The sequence below is a fragment of the Centruroides vittatus genome, unplaced genomic scaffold, assembly GCF_030686945.1.
Source record: "Centruroides vittatus isolate TY-2023 unplaced genomic scaffold, ASM3068694v2 contig_934, whole genome shotgun sequence".
Classification (NCBI taxonomy): Eukaryota; Metazoa; Arthropoda; class Arachnida; order Scorpiones; family Buthidae; genus Centruroides; species Centruroides vittatus.
Genome location: NW_027122619.1, coordinates 331,919 through 354,391, shown reverse-complemented (window position 1 = coordinate 354,391; position 22,473 = coordinate 331,919). Strand labels below are relative to the sequence as shown.

The following is a 22,473-nucleotide window of genomic DNA, read 5'->3' as shown; positions in this document are numbered from 1 at the left end:
AATTTAATTTTGGGGCCTATTGTATCTGAGACCATCCCAAATGGGCCTTCTCCTGGTTTCCTACCTAGATATTCAGTTTAAATCTCTAGTTTAAGCCTCATACTCAACTTAAATAGATAAAACTAGACAGAAGAAAATATATTCGGTCTGTGCTGAAGGTCGAACCCACGTCTTTAATATCAAGTCTTATATCACGCTAATCAGCTGAAGTTACAAGGAAACGTATTTAACTTCTGCTGATTTGGGTTCAGTCCCAGACGAAGCGTTATTTTTATGTTTTCATTGAGTAAAACTGCATTTTATATTCCAGAATTTGTTATTCTGATGCTAAATTTTATGATTTAAAATAATATTTAGAGCTAAAATGGGATCCGAACTAAAATCTTCGTATATTTAATTTGGTAAATCGAATTTGAAAACGTGCGCATTATACATTAAACTTTAAACATTTTGTAAAATAATATCAACTTCGCTCGGTGCATATAATACGAAAATAAAAGGCGCAACATGTCAAACTGAGCAGCATCTGTACGAATAAATATCCTATAAATAAATTTACGATAAAGCACTAAATCATAAGTGAATGTATATTCTTATATTCACAAATATTTAATTTATATGACTTAATTAAATAAGAAGACATACGACAATTGTCAAGTGTTGTTTACGATAATATCTAATATAATATTCAAATTAAATATTTCATTTCATTTAAAATTAATATTTATTATCGTCTCGATTAACATTAAATTTACGAAAAAAAATTCCTTTATTTAATTTTTTTTATTTTAATTTTTATGATTAATTAATTTTGTTTTCGATCATTTTAATTACAATGGAAAAATATCGAACGAATTCAAAAACAAAAATTGTGTTTTGTCCTTAAAAAAATAAACAAATAAATAAATAAATTATACGAGTTTATACTTATAAATTTTTAATATATGAAAACTTCATAAATATATAATTTGATTATAATTTTAAATTTTAATATTCCTGTTTTATACTTTCAACGTAGAGGGTGGCCCAAGCTGACTTGTGTAAAACGTAATTGCTGTTTTATTTTGCAGCCCAATTGGTTATAAAATTGATACAGAACTGTACCAAAATTGCCATAGAATTGCGCCAATTTTATATATATATATATATATATAAACACGTGTACTTAGAACACAAAACAAGAGGCTTCCCTGTATATATATTTTAATATATTTTGCATCTTGTTTAGAATACGTTTTAATAATTTTAATGTATTGTTTATTAAAAATTCAATTATATATATATATATATATATATTTTTTTAAAATAAATTATTCAGAACGATAATATATAAAAATACATTTATTAATTTTCAAAAAGAAACATGATGAGGATCCTGAGAGAATTATTTTCTAAAAATAATATTTCTTATTCTAGGAAAAAATAAAATAATTATTTATTTTTTTATTTTATTTTTTTATAAGTAAATATTAAATATTAAAGCAAATAAATATATAACTTTCAATAGGGATAATCCCTTTTAAATGTTTTATTTTAAGTAAGATTATCGTTAAATTATAATTATAATTACTTATTGAGCGTTTTTTGTATATAAGATCTTAGTAAATTTTGATGAGATTTTTTTGAAGAAAATCTGTCAGAGAAAAGGGAAGAAATTCTTATTCTTTGAATCCGATTTAGATGTAAGATTAGAGCCTATCCATTTGTTCCGTGCAACATCACATATCCATTTTATCCATTTAGTAAAAGATCTAGCAACCGTTTAAAAAATTCCTTCAAACTGCTATTTATTCGTCATTCTCATAAATTTTTCAGGCCTAATTATTTTTAAGTTGAATTTAAATTTATTTTTATATTATTTAACTCTTTCTTCATTCATTTTCTCTTCTATAAGAGAATTTTGCGTGATTGAATTCCTCCCGATTAAATATAGAATTTCCTGATCATAAACTAAACTGATGGAAAAATTTTAATCGGTAATCACTTTAATAATTATTTTAAAATTAAAATTTTGATCAACTAACAATCTTAAGATCAAAGGTTTTTGATCGCTAATTATTTTAAGATCAAGATTTTGATCAATTATCGACTTTCGGTTCAAAGATTTTGATCAATTCTCGACTTTCGGTTCAAAGATTTCGATCAATTAACGCTTTTCACATCAAAAATTTCGACTAATAAGTAGTATAAAACCAAGATTTTGCTACGATTTTGTGGTTAAGTTTCATCAAGCACATTATAGTTTAATGAAGTTTTCTATGCAAAATATATAAAATCAAGACTAAAAAGTGGAATTTGTTTATATAATTTTTTAATTTCGATTTTTATAAATTTTATGTATAAACCTGTTGCACGATCGAAACAAATATTTAGGCCGCGTGTAATATATTATAGATATTTTCGGGATTTAAATTAATAAAATTTTCGAAAAGTCAATTATTTAGTATTTCGAATTAAGTGAATTTTAAAGTGTAATTTAATTAAGAAAAATAGTAATAAATATTTAATGAAAACAAATTTTTTTCTTCTTCTTCTTCTTTTCTTTTTCTTTTAGACAAAAAAGAGTTTGTGGAAATTTCACATTTCACGCTTTTGTAACGTTAACGCTACATTAAATCACTTAATTCATTTTTATTAAGATTTTAAGATATCTTTCAATTCGTAAATATTGGAAATAAAATCATTTATTAATGTTATAAATAAATAAAAATCACTGAGATAATTTAACAAGTTAATTATATTGAACATCAAAGTTAGATTCTAATTCCCACAAGAAGAAATGATTAAAGTTCTCACTCAAAATTTCTTCCTTATTTTTTTCCTTCTTCTTCTAAAAAAAACTAATTAATTTAAATTATAAAATATTTAATAAACTTACATTTTCGATTTTAAGTATATTTCCTTTTAAAATACGTTGGGATTTTCTGATAATACTACTAAATTTGTTTTCAAATACGTTGTAGGGCCTTGTAGAAATTGCATTAATTTCTATAAAAGGGCCTCGTTAATATTAATTTCTATTTTATATAAAGACTGAAATTCTTTGTCTAAATGTTATGACCTTTATCTATTGTGTAAGCCTCAATATTTAGAAGGATAAATCTTGCTTTATTAAACGAATAAATCTCAATTCATGCTCATTATATATCGGGAAATAATCTAAAAATAACAGAGAGTTAAATGTAACTTCCATTAGAGTTGAATAGTGTATCAAATTATCATAATTAATTAGAGCAAATTAGATATAAAGTTGATAAATGTAAGGTCTCTCATCTAGTTTTATGTTTTAAGTTGTGTGTTATAGAGTCCACGTTTCTTTAAATAATAAATTTAATTTTGCCAATATCTAGATAATTAGAATTATATTTTTACACGTTTAATTAAGACTTCTGTACTTATAATGTGTGACAAATATAATTATTTATAAGAAAATTTTAATTTAATTTAACAAATAGTTGAATAGTTTAGAGTTTTCTTAAATCTAAACTATTCAATGTGAAATTTGCTTAGACTTTTCGTACAAAATTTTGAAAAAATAACATAATTTTAAATAACTTCTATACATTTTAAATACTTAATAATTTAATTTCATATTGTAATATTCTATATTTTTAATTACTCGATATTAAAATTGCTTTCAAGGAATAAATCGAGTTAATATAGTTTATATATAATTAAGTTACTCACTTCTTTAATAGACATAACTCAATGTAGATTTACTTTATTCATTTGTCAATAACACCTAATTTAAATAGAATATTCTTTAAATTAAATCAATTATATCAATTCATATTAAAATTATTACTATTCGATTAATTAAAAATAATTTATTTTGATTTTTTTAACCGGTTTACTTTTATAGAATCGTGAGAAAAAGTAAATTTCCATAAAGAAACGAGCATTTTTCAGTTAGACTTAGAGGGTCAGTTAACCACGGTAGAGACTAAGTCTCTGCTTTATTCAAATATTTAACTACTTAATTATATAATTTTCCGTGAATCTTTAATTATTTTCTAATTAAAAATTACAAATTCATATCCACAAATGTATGTGGAACACAAAAATGTTCAGTTAACAAACTCTTGAGCCAGCCTGTGTTTTAACAATGAGAAAAGTTGAAGTAAATTCAGTATTACCTATATGATAATTAATCATATTTAGAATTTTAAGAGATTTAGAATTAATCCTATCACCTTCCTTACAGCCTGTGACTAATAACTAACGCATACTAAACATATGGAATATGTAAGATTGGATTTATTAACTGATAAATTCTAATCATTAGCCGAAATAAATTTACATAGATAATATTTATACGTTGTATTTATTATCTAAGATGATCTACCTTTAGAAAGGGTAAATAAAAATGAAACATATTGAAAATTTAAATGAAAGCACTGTTAACAAATGCATCAATGAAAGAGATATAACCTTTTAAATATTTATATAAATGTTAATTTCATCGCTATTTAATTAAATATTATCTTTCATCTAGTTTCCTTTTCACTTATTTATCTTTATAAATTATATTTAGTTATCGTAATTTTTAATTCATGCTTAATTAAGATTTAAGTTGGAAAGTAGAGTAAAAGCTTTACATGATTATTATGAGGGATTGGAACGAAGTTAAGAGCACCTTTGATCTCTTTCGGTCACTTGAATCACCTGATGCCACTTGACAGTCAAGCCAATCAATTGATCTGGCATTAAACTTAGTCTTGTGATATGTCCAGTGCATTCTGAAGATTAACCGCTAAGATACTGAAGATTCTTTTACTCTTATCGCAGGCACATCAGAAAACAGTTTAAAACTTCCACCGCATTTTTTTTTATTTTTACCTCACAAAAAACAGGATTTTTTCATTAAAAATTAAGGAATTTTTATGTTTTTTTTCATAATTATATTCGGGAAAGATTTGATTTTTAATTATAAAATTCTATTTAATTTTATCGTGTTACCACACTTCTAGTTTATGGATCTGTTTATATTATCATATATTTGTTTTACATTTCTATTTCTATAGATATATATATATATTCAATATTTTCTTTTTAAGAATAAAAGATATGTATATATATTCTTAAAAATAGTCTAGTATAAGAATATTGAATATATTTGATGTAAGAGAAAAAAATATAATATAAAAAAAAGAAAAAGAAAAATGCAATTTATACTATCTTTTGTATTTCGAATAATAAGAAAAAACAAAGTAAAGTAGATGGAAGAGGAAGTTTTAAAGATTGGCATAATTGAAAAGAGAATTTATATATAATAATAATAATTCTTACAAAGGTTAAATTATCTGGATGTATAAATCCTGAAAAACCCTAAAAAGTTGCACTATTCACTTCTATTTTTACTCAATAACATCAGGTAAATCCATCGTCTAAAGCACGGAATTCTCACAAGTGAAAGAAACAGTGTTTCATTTTTTTAACGTCGCTCAGAAGAGGCGCAACTATAAAGGTCCACCTCTTGTCTCGCTAAGCTTCTGTATCTAGTTACCTGTCGCCAATCCTTACTTTCACTCTACAAGGGTAGAAATAAATCCTCTTTGGCTTCTTTCTCGTACTTTCTGCTTCTCGTCTCCAAAAAAAAAAAAAAAATTCCCTTTTTTTCCTTTCTTTCTTCTAGAAAGAAGAGGAGGGTCAGTAGACACGGCAATCGATTCTTCTACCTTCCCCCCGTAAAATAATAAACAGCAGAGTTCGGTAATGTCCGATCCATTGCGAAGATTCGTGACACCGTAGCGGGGATCCAGATTACGATGTGGCCCATATATCCATTCTGGAAGGCGTCGAGATAAAGGGAGGGACTGACAGATTGCGGCTTGCAGAAGTAGAGTTGTGGTGTGCCAGATAAACCACCCTTCTGTCTAGAATGTGATAAATCTTTCCTTCGAGCCTCTGTGTATGTTGCTTGATGTTAAGTGAGGGAGAACAGGTGAGATATAGGTGTTGATTCCAGAATTAAGATGTGATTAAACAGTCATCTGCAGTATTTTATCTCCTGGAAAAGCCTTTTTTTTCTAGAATATAATTATTCTTTATAAAGACTTTCTCGAAATTGTCATCGTGTAGATTGTAATTTTTATTTATTTTAAATTTTTAAACGTTATGGGCAACTTTACTAATTAATTTTTACATCACTTTATTATGAAAAATTATATGAAAAATACAAAAACAACTTATAAATTTAATTTTATTGTTATCGGATAAATGTAATTATTAATTAAAAAATTATTTTCCTTCGCTGAATGGCATTAAAATGTCTAAATTGTGTCTACATCTTGGATCGGAATTAATATTCTAAGTAATTTATTTAAATATGTTTACTTTTATAAAATCCTTCATATTTAATCCTATTTATAATTTGAAAAAAATTAGAATATTTTGTCATAATTTCTTAAGAAGTAACACTAAAAATAATTGAGGTAACTCACCAAAAATAAAAAGTATTCGAATATTTTCTTGTATATTTTTTACTGTAACTTCTTCATAACAAAATAAATAAATATTTAATAATAAAGACAGTAAAATCTTGTCTAAATTAGCCAATTTGATTAATTTAATTGTTAATTATAACGCCGAATGTTTTAGTTTGCAATTATTATCGAATTTATGTAACCGCATTTGTTCGCCTGAAGATAAGATCAGGGAAGAAAAAAATTCAAAAATATCTCAAAATCTCTTTCTAAACATTATAAAAAATAGATTTTCATCTAATATTTTTTAATTATTTAATGTAAAATAGGTACATTTATTCAAAATATGTTGTTATTATTTTTTTTTGTTCAAGCCTTCTGATTTATTCCTCATGGAAATGTTCTTAATGAGGGCCTTCAAAAAATATCAAATATATTCTGTAAAAAATTAATTTGAATGCTGTAAAATCTTTACTCGAAAAATTTGAATTCTGCCATCTTCGATTGCTTATTAGTCAATTGAGTAAACTCAATTTTCTGACCTTATTAATATTAATTAATTCCTTACTATCTATATTGATTTACGTAATTAATACATTCTTGCACGAATAACTTCATAACTATATATAGTTTTTATGCTTTAATAACTTTAACCTATAGCTCTCGTATATAACGTTTTTCGAGCGAAGTACAGTACGGTACATAAAATATTGTAGGTATGTTAAAATTTTATATAGTATTCAATATGGCGCTATGCTTTGATTTATCAGCTCGGAACGAGTCGCAGCCTGTTTTTTTTTAAATATGAGTAAAATTATAAAAAAAAGAAGTGGTTAATTTCATCCGAAAATCATTACATCAACGCTGTATGTTGATGGTTAATGATGATTAAAAATAGTGGAATGTAAGCACCTGTTTCACCTCTATCAAACAATGTGCCAGTCCCGCATTACAAAGACAGATCGGAGCGATCTCCATTTTTCTCTATCACTCTACCCTTATATTGCGCATATTTACCAAAGCGGGATCTGCGCGGCGCAAGGGCGTCTCATTATGTCCCTGTCATCGCGCTGGCCGCATACTTGGCGTGTGCCATGCGCCATCTGTCTACCGATCAATGGACAAGCTGGCGTCGACTGGTACACTAGAAAGATGGTGAAACCCTTGCTACAAAGAAGTCGAGCAAAGGCCGAGATGACCCTCGACGATGGCACTCGATAGGTAAGTGTTTTGTCTTTCCATCTCTTCTTTTTTCCTCTTTGCAAGAACCTGTAGCGTGTGTGACTACGTGTTGCTGCGCTACGTGTTGCTTCGGCAGCAACAAGTACCGAGCGCTTTGTAAACTTGTTCGCTTTTCTGATAATTCGAACGTCTGCCGCTGACGTCATTTTAGTGACATTAAGACGGTTGATGTTTATGCGATGACTGAGTAATCATGCATGTAGTTAATATCTGGCAGAACACGTTAATCAGGCCACGCATCAGTAGAAGGTTCGTTATTGATCACCTGTTGAGGAGGTTCTTCCTTCCGCCTGTGTGATTCCAGTTAACAGGATACCTTACGTTAACATTGGTTTAATTATTAGAAACCGAGTTTCTCCATTTCTCTATAACTATTCTCGCTGAAATCTCGATTGTTCGCGAAATGCAAGATTCATCATCCAGGTAAGTGTTTACATTCTTCTTATATTCTGCTTTTTACATTGCACTTTTCGCTCTCCTCCTAGAAAAAGTACACATAGATTTTCCCCCTGTAAAATCTACTTTTTTCATCACTCAATTAATTCCAAAAATTCATTTTAATTCTCAGAAATATTTTAAAACGCATCGCTTTTTTTAAGAAGTAAAATATATTACCGTTTATTCACAAATAAATTTTAATATTTAATTTTTTTTAACGAATAACCCGGCACTTATCATAATTTTAACGAATTAAATTACTTAACACACATTCGACAATATTTTACATTCAATTTTACATACTTTAACACGACACTACTTGTACAATCGATATATATATATATATATATATACATTTATATGTGTATGTGCGAGTTTACATGGAATTGCAAACGCTCAGTAAGTTACCATCTTTGCATCTTCCACAATATTTCATAACTTTGTACCAATACCATCAACCGCATCTATGAAAAGAGCAATTTTGCATCTTAAACCGTAATAAAATCCTTTCCTGTATCTTTAATAAGCTACAAGCGCGCATGCAACATCTCCGATAATGCATTTGATGATTCTCTACTTGCAAAACATATATTTTACGATTTTGCTGACTGGAAAGCGTGAAATATGCATAAGACAGCAAATCAAACTCTGCATCCCTAGCAAAATATTCTGTAATCGTGCATGCTTGCTATCCAACTTTATTCGTGTATAAATTTCTCGACTCGAGCATAACGTTTGCAATATTTATTCTTCTACAAATTGTATATATATATATATATATAATATAATATAATTTCTTTAAAACGGCTTCTTTAATAATATATCTTTTGTCTTTTTTTTTATGAAATTTGAAGATTTATACACATACATATATATATATATTGGTAAATTATATGTTACGTGATAGATTTTCTACCTTTCTCTAATTTCGTTAATGAAAATTTTTTCAATATAGTATCTTTTTTTCCTTATTTCTTAACGTTGTTTCCATTACATTAATTATTTCCCAGAGGTTTATTAGATAATGACGAAAATTTTTCATTTGTGTCATCTAATCATATCAATTTAATTGATGTCCATGTAAAAAAAACATTGAAATGTTCTATAATAAAAACATTTATGTGTGTAAAAATATGTTTGTTTATTACTTTTTATAAGAATTTTATAAGCAAATTCGTATCTTAAGTCTAAATGTTTGTTAATAATACAAGGTGGTTGATATAAATTCCGGTGGTAGATAGAAGATAATGTAATAATTCTGGTTTTATTGCTTAATAGTTATTTAATTCTCGATTTGTTATCTCACCATATTGACCGTTATGTCCCTTTTTTTTCCTTTTTGTAAATAGAAATTGATCCGTTTCTTCTTGTGCAATCCCCAAAGCAGAAACAAAAGCCCATTAGTTCTATGTGTACTTTCGAGCATAGTGTTTAAGGCTGAGGCAGTAAGCAGTTTCAGAGAGGCGTGACAAAACATGGTTAAATCATTTTAACAAATAGCTCGACAGCAATAACTACAAATGCAAATTATCACGATTATTTTATTTCATTTCAAAGCATTTAAATAATAATTAGAGATCGACAGATTGTATCATTTTTGAGAGAGTGCAAGAAGCTTAACCTCCCTGGTTTAAGATAATTATAGAAGTTATTGATTAAGACGAACTCCTCTTATTGCAGATGGTAAACATTCTTATAACATTTTCTCTTCATATTAAGAATATTAATATTTATTTATATACGTTATTTTGTAACAAAATATGAAATTTTTCTGTATTAAACCGATAAATTTTCGCATCCATAAGAATTGCTGATTAACTAAGTAAGTTCTTTATTAGTAATTTAATATTCACTCTTTCTGTAATTAAAGTTGTTTACTCTTTCTCTATAGTTAATTTCTTAAACTTTTCTTAAAATTTCTTAACTACTGGTAAAAGATTTATTTTGAGATTCCCAACACTCTACCCGCAAACTAAGCATAACAACTGAACAATAATTATATTAAGTTAATTAAACAGTAATAAAGAAGTATTAGAAGTGAAACATTCATTTAAAGGAGGGAAAAAAATCAAATAAAATTGAGACTACTGTAACTAAATTTCAAGAATTTAATAGAATAATGGCGGAGAAGATTCGATGTAAGCCGAGTAAAGTGAAGATTTTGTCAGAATCATTTTTAATTGTATCATTGTCATTTAATTTTGGTCGAAAAAAGAATTCATTCCAAAGATACCATTAACTATGTCTGAAGAATTCTATTACAGATTTCGTTCTATTCACTTTCTGATTAAATCCTAATTGCTGTAATTTCCTATTTTCTAGATTTAGTCCCTTCACTACGTTTAGTGAGTTTGTTAATTTTTTAAAGTAAAATATATCTAAATTTAACTTTTCAATACTCTTTGTACAGTAATTCGTTTAATTGTTAAAGGAAAAGATTTGCAAAGATTTCCTTATAAAATTAAAGGACGACTTAATTAGATTCTCGTCATAAGCTCTTGTAATTGAATATTGAATCATTTTTGAAACCTCCCATAGATTTGGAAGCGGTCTATTCTTGATCTTAGTACAAAATAATTTGAAAATTGACTCCAGAATGATATGAAATTAATAAGAAAACCTATCGAGCACTTTTCTTCTTACTCGTCTCCTTCCTTCTTCTTCTCTCCACTTCCATATATCATTTTTTGATGTAGGCTTTTCTCATCTTCTTCTATTCATCCTGTCTTGTGCTGTCTTCATCCAATATCTTCCATTCCCCCCCTCTCTCTATAGAGTAAGTAAGATATCAAGTAAATTCGAATCAAAATAATGCGAAATCAACAAGATTAAAATGATATTAAATAAATAAAATGCAATCGGATATAAGTTTCCATCACACTTGCAGCTTAATCAATATAGATGATATCAATACTTTTTGATAGGCCTACTTCGCTAATATCCCTATAATTTGATAACTAATATTAAATATCATTCTCACAGCTATTAAATCTGATATCTGTATCAGTAACACAGTTAAATATCATTTATATATATATATATATATATATATATATAGCGTAGTTGAACATCATCTTCATTCATCCATTCACCTATCGAAGATATTTACGCCTTAAAAACTCAAATAATATAAAAGATAATGGTTTAAAAACTATAATTAACGCTTAAATTTTATAATTAAGATTCGATTTATTTTAATTATGACGAAGATTTGACTCGAATTTTAAACATAATTCGGTAGAGAAAGAAGAAACTGGGAGAGTAAAATTTGTTATTAGAATACAAAAGAGTTAATTATATTTATATATATATATATATATAAAGTGTAAAAATAATTTATAAAAAATAATGGAGAGTAAATGTTATTGCCTTAAGTGAAAAAAGGTCTGAAGAATCTTTTTTTTTCTGTATTGACCACTTCTATTGCCAATTAGTGTTCTATTTAGTTAATTACTGTCATTGAAGAATTAAATCTGTGTCAGATAACAAAAGAATTAAGGATTCAAATTGACGTGTTTTGAGAAGAAACGAATTCTATTAAGAAAACTGTCAAAGTTTGATCTGCTTTAAGTGTGGATCTTATTTAGCAGCATCTGCTAATGATTTATTTATAAGAAAATATTTTAATTTCTTATGTAACAACTGAAAGGTAAGCAATTTTCTGTACAGAAAAAAACTTTAAATTGCAAATAACAATAATAAAATGGAAGAAAAACACAATAAAAAAACGTCAAAAAATTAATTTTTTATTTAATACATTAATTAAGAAAGGGGAGAAGTATCTTGTTGTTATAAGGGGTATAAATCCTGAATTTGTAGTCAATGTTATAGATTAAGATGTATAATTTATCTATACAGCAATTTAATTTGAATTTATTTATAAAATTTTTAAATTAATGATGATATTTTATATAAATTCATAAGAAATTTTGAGTTAAATGGCCATTATTCAAGTTATCTTCATTAAAGTTACTATTGTGAGAATATAATAATATTAAAAAACATATAGAAAATTCAATATATATAATTTTAAGTTAAATTCAATTTATTATAAATTAAATTCATTATTTTTCTCCTGATTTATCTAACTGTATGATTATTTAGAGGGAGAAAAATACCTTAAATAGATAAATATTCTTATTATTATAAAATATAAATCTCGAATTTCTAGTTAATATTATATATTAAAATATGTAATTTATCTTTAATTCGAGTTTATTTATGTAATTTTATAGTTGTTGATGTTTTTATATATATATATTTAAATTCAAAGAGAATTTGGATCAAATGGAAATTTGATAAATGTAATACGTAAATGCTAACATTATCTTGATTGAAGTTATTGTTGCAAGGATATAAATAATGTTTTAAATCTAAAAATATATATTTTCTCTATCAAAATAAACATATTTATATTTTTATTTAAAGAAATTTTAATTTATACATAAATTAAATTCGAAAACTTCGACTATAAACAGGAAAATGGCTTGGCGTTAAAACATGTTTCGTTTTTAAACAATAAGTAATTTTCGTAGATAATAATAAAAAATATAAAAAATAAGGGAAAAAAATACGAGTTATTCTTTAATTAAATTGTTTATAAATATTTAATTTGACAAAAAAAATTTTTTTATATATTTAAAATAATAATAAAACAGAGGAAAAAGGAGAACGATAACTCTCCTCTACATTTCTCTCTCCCTAACTCTCACACTTATATTTATATATATATAATCTATTTTCGAGGATGTAGTCGAATTTGATCCAATTTACAATTCTTCAAATTGATGCATAATTTTCTTTTTTTTTAAAAAAAGAAAAAGAATTATTATTAAAGTGGCGTATCTGCAACGCGTATACTTCATTTCCATCTCTTTACAACTGTTACTTTTACTGCTAGAAGCTTCCAAATCGTGTAATGTAATTGTGAACATCTTCTATTTATTACCCGATTCTCTTCTCGGTGTTACTTTACACGATACTTACAGTCAGTAGGAAAAAATCTCATTTGTAGATACATAAGAAACGAGATCATCATTTGAGAGTTGAGAAACACCATAACTTGGCATCCCCTCTTCTCCCTCTTCCTTTTTTTCTTCTTTTTTTTAAGTCCGAGATAAGAAAAAGACGGGGAGGAAAAGAACTTTGTTAGTTTGACCTTTGTTTTCTTTCTCTAAGGCAAGATGAATATTTTCTTGTCTGTTGGATCGAATTCGACTAGATATGACTTATTTTGCATATGAAAGAGAAGAAATCACTTTTAAAATTATTATATTAAAGGAATGCGATTATTTAATAAGCAATATTTTTTTTGTTTGATGATACAGTTTGGAATTATCGTATAATTTTTGTTTTTATTCTCATGAAAATTCTAAATATATCATTGTAATTTTATTAATTATCATTTCTTATTTTTGTTTAAATGATTTTAATAAAATATTTCTTTCGGTTATCTAATTTGTTCGTCTCTCAGTATGAGTATAAAATTGCTTGTTTTTACTATCGGACTTTTCTCGTTGAAAATTCCTTCAAATATACGGTTTATTTTTATGTTTACGTGTATTTTAAGCTTGATAGTTGCCGATTTAAACAGAAAAGTTTGCAGCAATCGACTGTATTCGCTTCTGCTTAACGCCTTGATCTTATTCTACGTGTTATCTATATTTTCCTACACTCTTCACTTGTAAAACTCTCTTTGCCGCATTTACCAAGGAAGTTTCGAACATCTTTTGTCTTTAATGAGCCTCTCTCTTTTCATTTTCATACATCTATTCATCAGAAAGCTCTTCTTCCTCACGAACTCTTTAATTAAAAATATCACAGATCTTAAGCTACTTCAAAATTCCCTTTCTTAATCAATCTCATAACCGATGTTATAAATACAATCTTTTAATCAAAAATCCTCTTTCTCTCGATAGAATGGAATTTCTTGAAAAATTCGTCAATCGCCTTCGCCTCTACAATCGGACCGATAAATTTCCCAAAATGTATGTTTATGTCAGAATTGATGTTGTACACCGATCATCCCAAATTGACACGGCGGTTATATCAACAACAAACAGATTTGCGTCATCCTAGCATGAAATTATTGTTGACAATCGAACTCGTGTTCGCTATACACGGCAGGATGATCCGTAATTCTGAATATCCTCAGGCCAACGAAGGTTATTTAAGCTGATTTATAAACACAATAAATGAAAAGAAATATAAAGAATATATCTTCCCTTTGGATAAATCATTAAAAATGTATCGAGTTTTATCAATTTATTCTTCGTGTTTAATCGAATTTATATTTATTTTCTTTAATTCGTCAGAACTTTTTAATAAATATAAAATAAGTTTGCTTAGATTTAACAATTCTTCTGATATATATATATATAACTCGTGTTACTTTATTTTATAGCTTCTTTGTGTAAATAACAAATTTCTCGCTGCCTTTGCGTGTTATATACTCTTTGAATAATTTATGTAATCGTTTTTAAAATAATATTTTGAATTTTTATAATGAATAAAATATAAAATATTTAAATTTTTATAAATTTAAAATTAAAGTCAAAAGTTTTAATCGATATTTCAAATTTTAATTGATTCCAAAGCGTGATTTTAACACAAAAGTCCACGTATGAAGCGAATCAACGATGTGGTCAATGGGGCTAAAAGAATTAAATACTCGAAAAAGAATCATTTTAAGTCTCTTAAGCTTAATATTATATTATAATAAGAATTAAAACATATTTTTTTATACTAAAAAATGTATATTTATAAAATATAAGAACATAGAACTACTGTGATTTAAGTTTATTCGTTAAGTCTCCTACCAAATTCCTGGCTACAGCACTGAGCCAATCATCTTATAAAGCATCTTTTTTACTAAATTATTATAAGATTTAATAATAATATTCGATAACGAATTATTAAATATTACAAGATTCGTTTTGGGTATTATTTTAATCTTTAAATATAAAGAAAATTGCACAGATACACCAATATATAAAGCATAAATGCGAAATATACGAATTGTGAAATATTGATTTTTCAGATGGTATGAAATTTAAATTGTTCAATCCAAGAGTCACGCTGTATTTCTAGAACCAATAAAGGTGACTAAACCAAAGGATGTTTTAAATCTCTTAACAAAGAATATTGTCTCCTAGCAACTAGAGGAACCAATAAGAATAACAGGATGAAAGAGCCTTAAGCTTCAAATTTTACCAGGAATCAATAGAATAAATTCATAAATAGATAACATTTCTGTCTCATCGAATTAAGTAAAAGAAACATATTTTAAAATCTACAATCCTACGGAAATTTCGATTTATATAAAAGTAATAATAATAATAAAGCTTAAATGATATTTGCTTCAGGTAATAACTCGAAAAACTTCAATTTTTTTTCGATAATAAACTATTATAAACACATAAACCATGCATCTTTTCTACAATCCGTAATAAAACGGACAATAGACTTATCATTACTGTTAAAGTCAAGACAATTTTTCGAAAATAGAAGAGAAACAAATGGACCCAGACCGTTTTTTTGTTCTTAGATATATTTTAAGTTAAGCAATCAATCGTGAGCGGGTTTCCTCCTTTCAAAAAACGTCAGTTTGTAAGTACCGTATCAGCAAAGCAAAGTGCTTCTGTATATCTTCTTCTTGGAGTTACACTGTATTGCAGAAAGCATCATTTCCATTTGAAAGAGTCTGATGGTCGTGTATTTTGGAAAAAAGACGGTTAGACTAACAACCGGAACAAATCCGGAAAAGGTAGGTGTACCTCTTGTGCAATTGGGAATATTTCGTTTCACTGATCTCACTTTGATAGAAAGGGTTTTAAAAATTCTTCAACGATCATCTGTTAGGAATTGGGTCTATACCTATAAAAGCTTACCTCTTGAGCTTTATATCGTATTCGGCTTATGGTAAAAAACGAAAGAGGAAAAAAAAGATCCGACCCATCGTCTTCTTATTTTACTTTTGTCCATGATAAATTGATAAATTAAATCGAAGCGGATCCAAAAAAATTTCGGTTGTGGAATGAAAATTTAAGGCACTCTTCGACACTTTACGACGTTTTGGTCGGTCAGCAGATTCGTGAAAGTTGTAAATTACCTTTAGGGCATGGGTCATGTAGAACAAGCGATATTAAGCTTCAAATTTTTTCGACAACTCTGTAAACATATATCATGGCATTCTATGGATTATAATCATGCAACCGACAACTAAATTAATATTATTCTAATTTCATTATTTTCTATTTACCCTAGAATGATTCTCGGAAAACGTTACGTTGCAACAGGAGCATGTACAGCTTGTGCTAGATGATTTATACTCCCAAAATAGGAAACGAAGCGCAATCGAGTGAAATCAAGAGTTTAGATTAAAATTTTAAATGCCTTTATATATATATTTCGGTTAAAATAATTCTAATATAGGAATTAATTAAGATTCGGAAGCGATTTTTAGTGTTTTAAGACTAAATCGACAACGAAAAACATGAAGCGAATGAATCTTTTCATTCGCATTCTACTCTCGAATTTTATTTAATAAGATAGAATTAAGTTACCCTCATAAAATTAAGATTGACTCGCACGAAAAAATATTTAAAAAATTCCAGTCGTATACATAAAAAAGCCGGATACATTTCTTTAAAAAACGTAGAAAATATTAATATACATTTCATAAAAATCGCATTTTTGAATTGTAAATCATAGAAAAATGCAAAAGATTTATGTTTCTTGCAGTATAAATCTCATTCAAAATGTAGTCAATTTATATTTCAACATCACGACCATTTCTGAGTGTTGACTCCCCCAAAAAAGAAGAGGAAAAAAAAGAAGAAATGAGAGAACAGCCTCTATCCAACATCTTGCCTGACATAGACCATCTGCCCCAGCTTCCAGTTGTAAATAATAATATGCTTGGAGGAACCAGGTGGGTTTAGCGGAAGCATCAGCTTCCTAACGTTATTTGACGGTGCCAGCATCGATGCTGATGCTGCTTGTGATTTAAGTCGGTCGTCTATCCTGGCTTGCAAAGAACTCCGTCATGTGCACCACTACTAACACCTTTTGGCTTTCTCACAACACGCGGAATTGTGACTTACAATACGACTTAGGTCTATCTGGTAAAGTATTCTAACATGAAGTGTTGTGTTGCACTCGTGGAAAGTTAATAAAGTAGATGTGCCTGGTAAATATACCGAGGAATAGCTAACATCGAAAAACATTGCTTCGGGCGATCGTTCTTGATATAGAAATAAAAATTTCATCAGCAGGAGGTATTCGGAAGAGTGCGTATCAACTCGACTAGTCGATATGAGTTACTGGACTTAAAAAATACAATTCTTTTGGAAAATGAATGTTGCCTTATACTTCTTTTAGGTTAATGTGATGTATTTTTTCCCTCATCCTCCTCCTCCTCCTCCTCCTCTTCTTCTTCTCTTTCTTCCATTCTTAATAATTGATGGTTTTTAGATTGCTCTGTTTTACTGATGAAGTTGCTTATATTGAATGCTTAATTGGGGGATTTGTAAAGAGTTTGCTGTGCTAGTAAATATATGATGAAGCTACTAGATATGAAAGTAAATGCTCCTCAAGTTTCTGTGTCCAACTTAACGTATGCTAGAATCATATACACACGTATTTAGCGACAAGTAAGATTTTAAATAAGAGTAATCAATTAATGTTTTAAGGAATGAATTAAAATAATTTCTTCGGTTTTATTTATTTTAGAATAAAATTAAATAGATTTTATTAAAACAAATTAACGTTGAATAAAAATGAAGAGAGTCAAACATAAATTTCACTTAATAAATTCATGTAAACACATTTATAATCTTAACAAATATATTTTGATAAAGTTTTATATTATTTACATAATTTTTTTATTAAATTTTTATTTGCTGATTTTATAATTTTTTTAAAAAATTAATTATAATTGCAGCTTTAAAAAAATATATATTATTTTATCATTGTAAATTTTATTAATTTACTTATAAATAATTACAATTTAAAAAAGACAGAAAAAAAATAAATAAATTCTTTAATATTTTCTATGAGAAGTTTTCGAAAATTAGAAAAAAAGGTGAAGAAATTGAGTTAAATTCTGTTAATTAAATCAAAACAGTAATTAATCAAAGCTAAAATGAAATTATTAACAAACTTTCTAAACAGAAATGGGTCTAATTTCGGATTTAAATTGTCTTGTGCAATAAATTGGAATCAATGTGACCATGTGATCCTCGATTGCCTGATTGGTGCAGATATGAAATATCTGTAAAGATAGGCGGTATATATTAATATATTTTCATTCTGTTAAGAGTCATCTCAATTGAAGCAGAGTTTTCAGATATTTGAATTTACATTAGCATTCATTCCCTTGGATATTCATTTTAAATCAATGCGAATCTTCTCTACTTACTGGTCTGTGTGTCACAAAGTCGTGGAAAATGTAATTTTGTCGGTAATTATGAAATGTTTGAACGTTTACCAATGAGAATTCTGTAGGATAATTTATATTTTGCCTCTGATTGATTTTAAAGCTTGTTGATTAAACTAACAAAAATTGAATAATGTCATTTTATAATTGTAAGATGTCGTTTCACTCACTTCAACTCTTAACTCTTCTATATAAATTGATTTCACAGCTTGTATGTTTTTAAAAATACTTTATGCTATTTTCACATTCGTTTTATATTAAAATTTAATAATAAAAAGTATTAAAAGTTAGAAAATAAAAGCAGAGAGTGCTTTTTATTTTACTTAATTACTTAATTTTGATAAAGAATTGTTGTACATTAAAATTGATTAATTTTTAATCTATTTCAATGTACAACTCTTTACACAATCCTGAAGTGTCGTACATTAACACAGGTTAATCAATTTTAATGTCAAATTTTACAGTAAAATATTGTATAATACTTTATGCAAATGTTTCATTTATATTTTTAATATTTTCCTGTATTTTTGGAAGATATTTTTGTTGTCTTTCTTAAGATTCGCTTCAAGCTGAATGAATCTGAATATACCTTTTGATAATATTCCTTTACAGTCTCCTCAACTTCAAAATTTCCTCAAGATCTCTCCCCAACAGCTTTATAATTTCACTTGGCATTCATTTAGCTTTACAATTTCTCTTTTCATTCATCTTTACAAATTTGACTCGTATTAACTTCACCTTTACTATTTGTTTCTGTTCATCCAGTTAATAACTTCGTGGCTCTTTCCGTTTCGTGACATATTTAACTTCACGCTCGTCTTTATTATTCTCATAAATTTCGTTTTATATATTAATAATAATAATATAATAGAAAATTCATAAATTTTCCTAAATAAATAAATAAATAAAAAATACGTAAAATTTTCTCGAATTTCTTCAATGTATATCGCTCTATAATAATAATTAAATTTTATGTAAATAAATTACTGTATTTGTAAAAGGGAGGAAAGATCTGATGTCGCTCTGGTTTAATGTAAGCTATTATGCGTTTTTACAAAATCGTTTGAAGTATTCGTGTGATTTTAAATTAAATTTCCTTTAAAAGAGATCATTAAAGTCAACTTCAAATAAACAAAACAAATTTTCTCGGCTTTGGTTGATGCTTAAAGGCTTCTTGATGAAAATAAGGACCGTCGAATGCAAAGATCTATATTCACTCGAATGAAGAGAGAGAGAGAGAGATCTTGCTACTTCTCTCGTTCCTCTATGAATTTCTCTTTGTGTACAACCAAAATTATGTTTATTTTACTATATTTTAAACTTAAAAAGCTTAAATTTTTTAAATAAATTCCTCTTTTATTCGAAAATTTCGAGACGAATCGATGATAAAGCTGTCAAGTTTCACACGAATCGGATGCGCTTCTACGTAATAAATTCTTTAAAGAATTCGATTAAAAATAAAATTTTATGATTAATATACTTAATTGTGAAAAATAATATGCAAATCATTACTGTATAATGGTTTAATGTCATTAATAAATTAATAAAATATATATAAATTTACACGTAGAATGTAGACCACTCTTATGTTAGTGAAGTATCCATTACACGAAAGTTACTATAATTAATGCGTGTTACTGTGGTAGAAGACATATTTTATATATATAAAAAAAATATAGTAAAATTTTATATTAACAGATTATATTGTGTTATAGCTGGAAACGTTCATCTCACGAGAAAATAACAGTTCACATCAATCATTTTTAGATGTGGTAGTAGGCCTATTTGAGAATTACATGCATAAAAACAAGATATTTAAGTAGGCCCCATGTCATAAATAATGCATTGGAGAGAAAATAAGACAAATTAAGATTATACGATACTCTATATAATATATACATTTATATATACATATATAATAAATGCGGTTTGATTAATTCTGTAGAGGAACAACAAACGGAATTATAATACGACAACATACGAGCATTACTAATAATATACGTGTTACTATAGTTACGCGTATGTACTAAATGATCGTAAAGCTAATGATGTTACGAGGTTTTTGTACATATTTTTTTTAAAAAAATCCAGTACGGATCTAACAACGATTTATTAATATTAAAGATAAGTTTTTTAAGTTTTAAAGGGTGATTTTGTGTGTTTTTCTATGAGATTTAACTATTAGAAAGTATAGATTTTTCTTTAATATAAGCTAGAAACGTGTCTAACTCCTTATGTGATTTCGATGGAGGAAACAGTATCCATATTGGATTTTTGCGCGAATATATATACGACCGGATCGCGCCTGGAAAACTCTATAGGGCTAGGCTGGCTTTTAGGGAAAAAAAAAGTTTATAAAATATTTATAAAAAATAGAATTTATATGCGATTAGGAATCTCGAGTCAATCTTTATTCTATTGGAATTTAGTAAAAAGGATTAAAAAGGTAGAGGGGAAGAAGATTGCGACCAAAACCGAGAATGTGTTGGCTGATTCGAGTAGATGTCCAACTGTAGATTGTATAGAGTGGTTTGGTTCTGTCAACATTGGTCCTTGTAGCCAGTTGATCTCTTTCGACTGATGGCCACTCTAGTCTTGTTTTACTCTTTCTGTTTGTGTTTCTTGTCGGGGATTTTCTGTCCTTACGACATCTGACTCTGTACACGTCCACTTTTGTAACACTCAACAGTTCGGAATCCTATTTCTTTCTAAGAGATAACAAAATATTAAACCCTTATTGTACCATACGCCCAAACTTATTCTCCAGGTTATAATAATACAATAAAATATTTTAGTATATAGTTGTTTGTAATTTTTTATTATGCCCGCGAGAGATTGTAAAGGGATGTAAGAAGCAACTTTACAACGTGTAGAAACTATTTGTATTTTTATAAGCATGTAATGCAAATACATAAGGAAATAATGTATAAAAACATTCTTCTTTTACCTCCCCTCACTTCTACACTTTAACTTAATCAGTTTTCTTACGTGTATAAACTCGTTTTTTTATGAAATTTTCCCTATTACATTTATCATATTTGTAAATTTGTATCGGGCCTACAACTCGGATAAATTTGATTCTAAAATTTATTTGTTATTTTACACATATTTATCTATTATTTTATTCGATTCTAATATCGTGTTTACGTATTTTTTGACGTTTTAATACTTTTAAAATGATTTTTCTTCCCTTCCCTACTTCACAACATTCAGAACTCAGCTTCTTTATCTTAAAAAAAACAACAACTCGCAGTTTTACTCAATTACTTATCCATATTTTGCAACTGTATGTATATTTTTTCGGTAATTCCTCTCAATATCTAATGCTATTTTTCTAATATTCTTTTATTTATTTACTTTCTCCACTACAAGAAAACCATTTTTACAGCTTCTCCATCGTTTCCAGGGTTATTAAAATGCGACAATGTATTGAATTTTCGTCTATTCATCTTATAACGGGTCAAAAGATAAGTTGATAATGTATCCTGTCAAATATATTAATGTATTAGAAGTGCTTGTAGTCTAGAAAAATATTAAATATCTTCCGCAGTCGCCATCTTGTTTCATAGATCTATTCTGCTTCCATCTCTCGACTGCATCTTCTACTTTAACAGGGTTCGGTTATTGACAGGTAATTTAGTTCGTCGTCGATGGAATGTCACGTGACACTAATGACGAAATTCTTAACATACTGGAAGCCACTGAATCGTTGGTTATTGTCTGGTACATCCAAAGTCTGAGATTTTATGCACTTTTGAAAAGTTGAAATTTTCAACAAAGTTCTCAATGGTGTAACTTCAAATACAGTATTAAGCTCGAGTTAATGATCTTTAAATTATATTTTCCATTAATTCTAATATTTAAATCGAATTAATTCAATTTTAAATCGATCTCCTTCATTTTTTACACGGGTTTTTGTATTGTCCGCAC

At 27.4% G+C, this 22,473-nt stretch overlaps 2 long non-coding RNA genes across 2 annotated transcripts in view; both read left to right on the top strand.

The window, feature by feature from the left end:
* The window catches only part of LOC136984847 (uncharacterized), a 59,626-nt gene extending 53,602 nt beyond the window's left edge, over window positions 1–6,024 (top strand). Inside the window, exon 2 of the long non-coding RNA XR_010882252.1 lies at window positions 5,636–6,024. This is a non-coding gene — a long non-coding RNA (uncharacterized lncRNA). The remainder of the gene's footprint in view (window positions 1–5,635) is intronic.
* A 1,469-nt stretch (window positions 6,025–7,493) lies between these two features.
* The window catches only part of LOC136984846 (uncharacterized), a 60,556-nt gene continuing 45,576 nt past the window's right edge, over window positions 7,494–22,473 (top strand). The window contains exon 1 of the long non-coding RNA XR_010882250.1: window positions 7,494–7,646. This is a non-coding gene — a long non-coding RNA (uncharacterized lncRNA). The remainder of the gene's footprint in view (window positions 7,647–22,473) is intronic.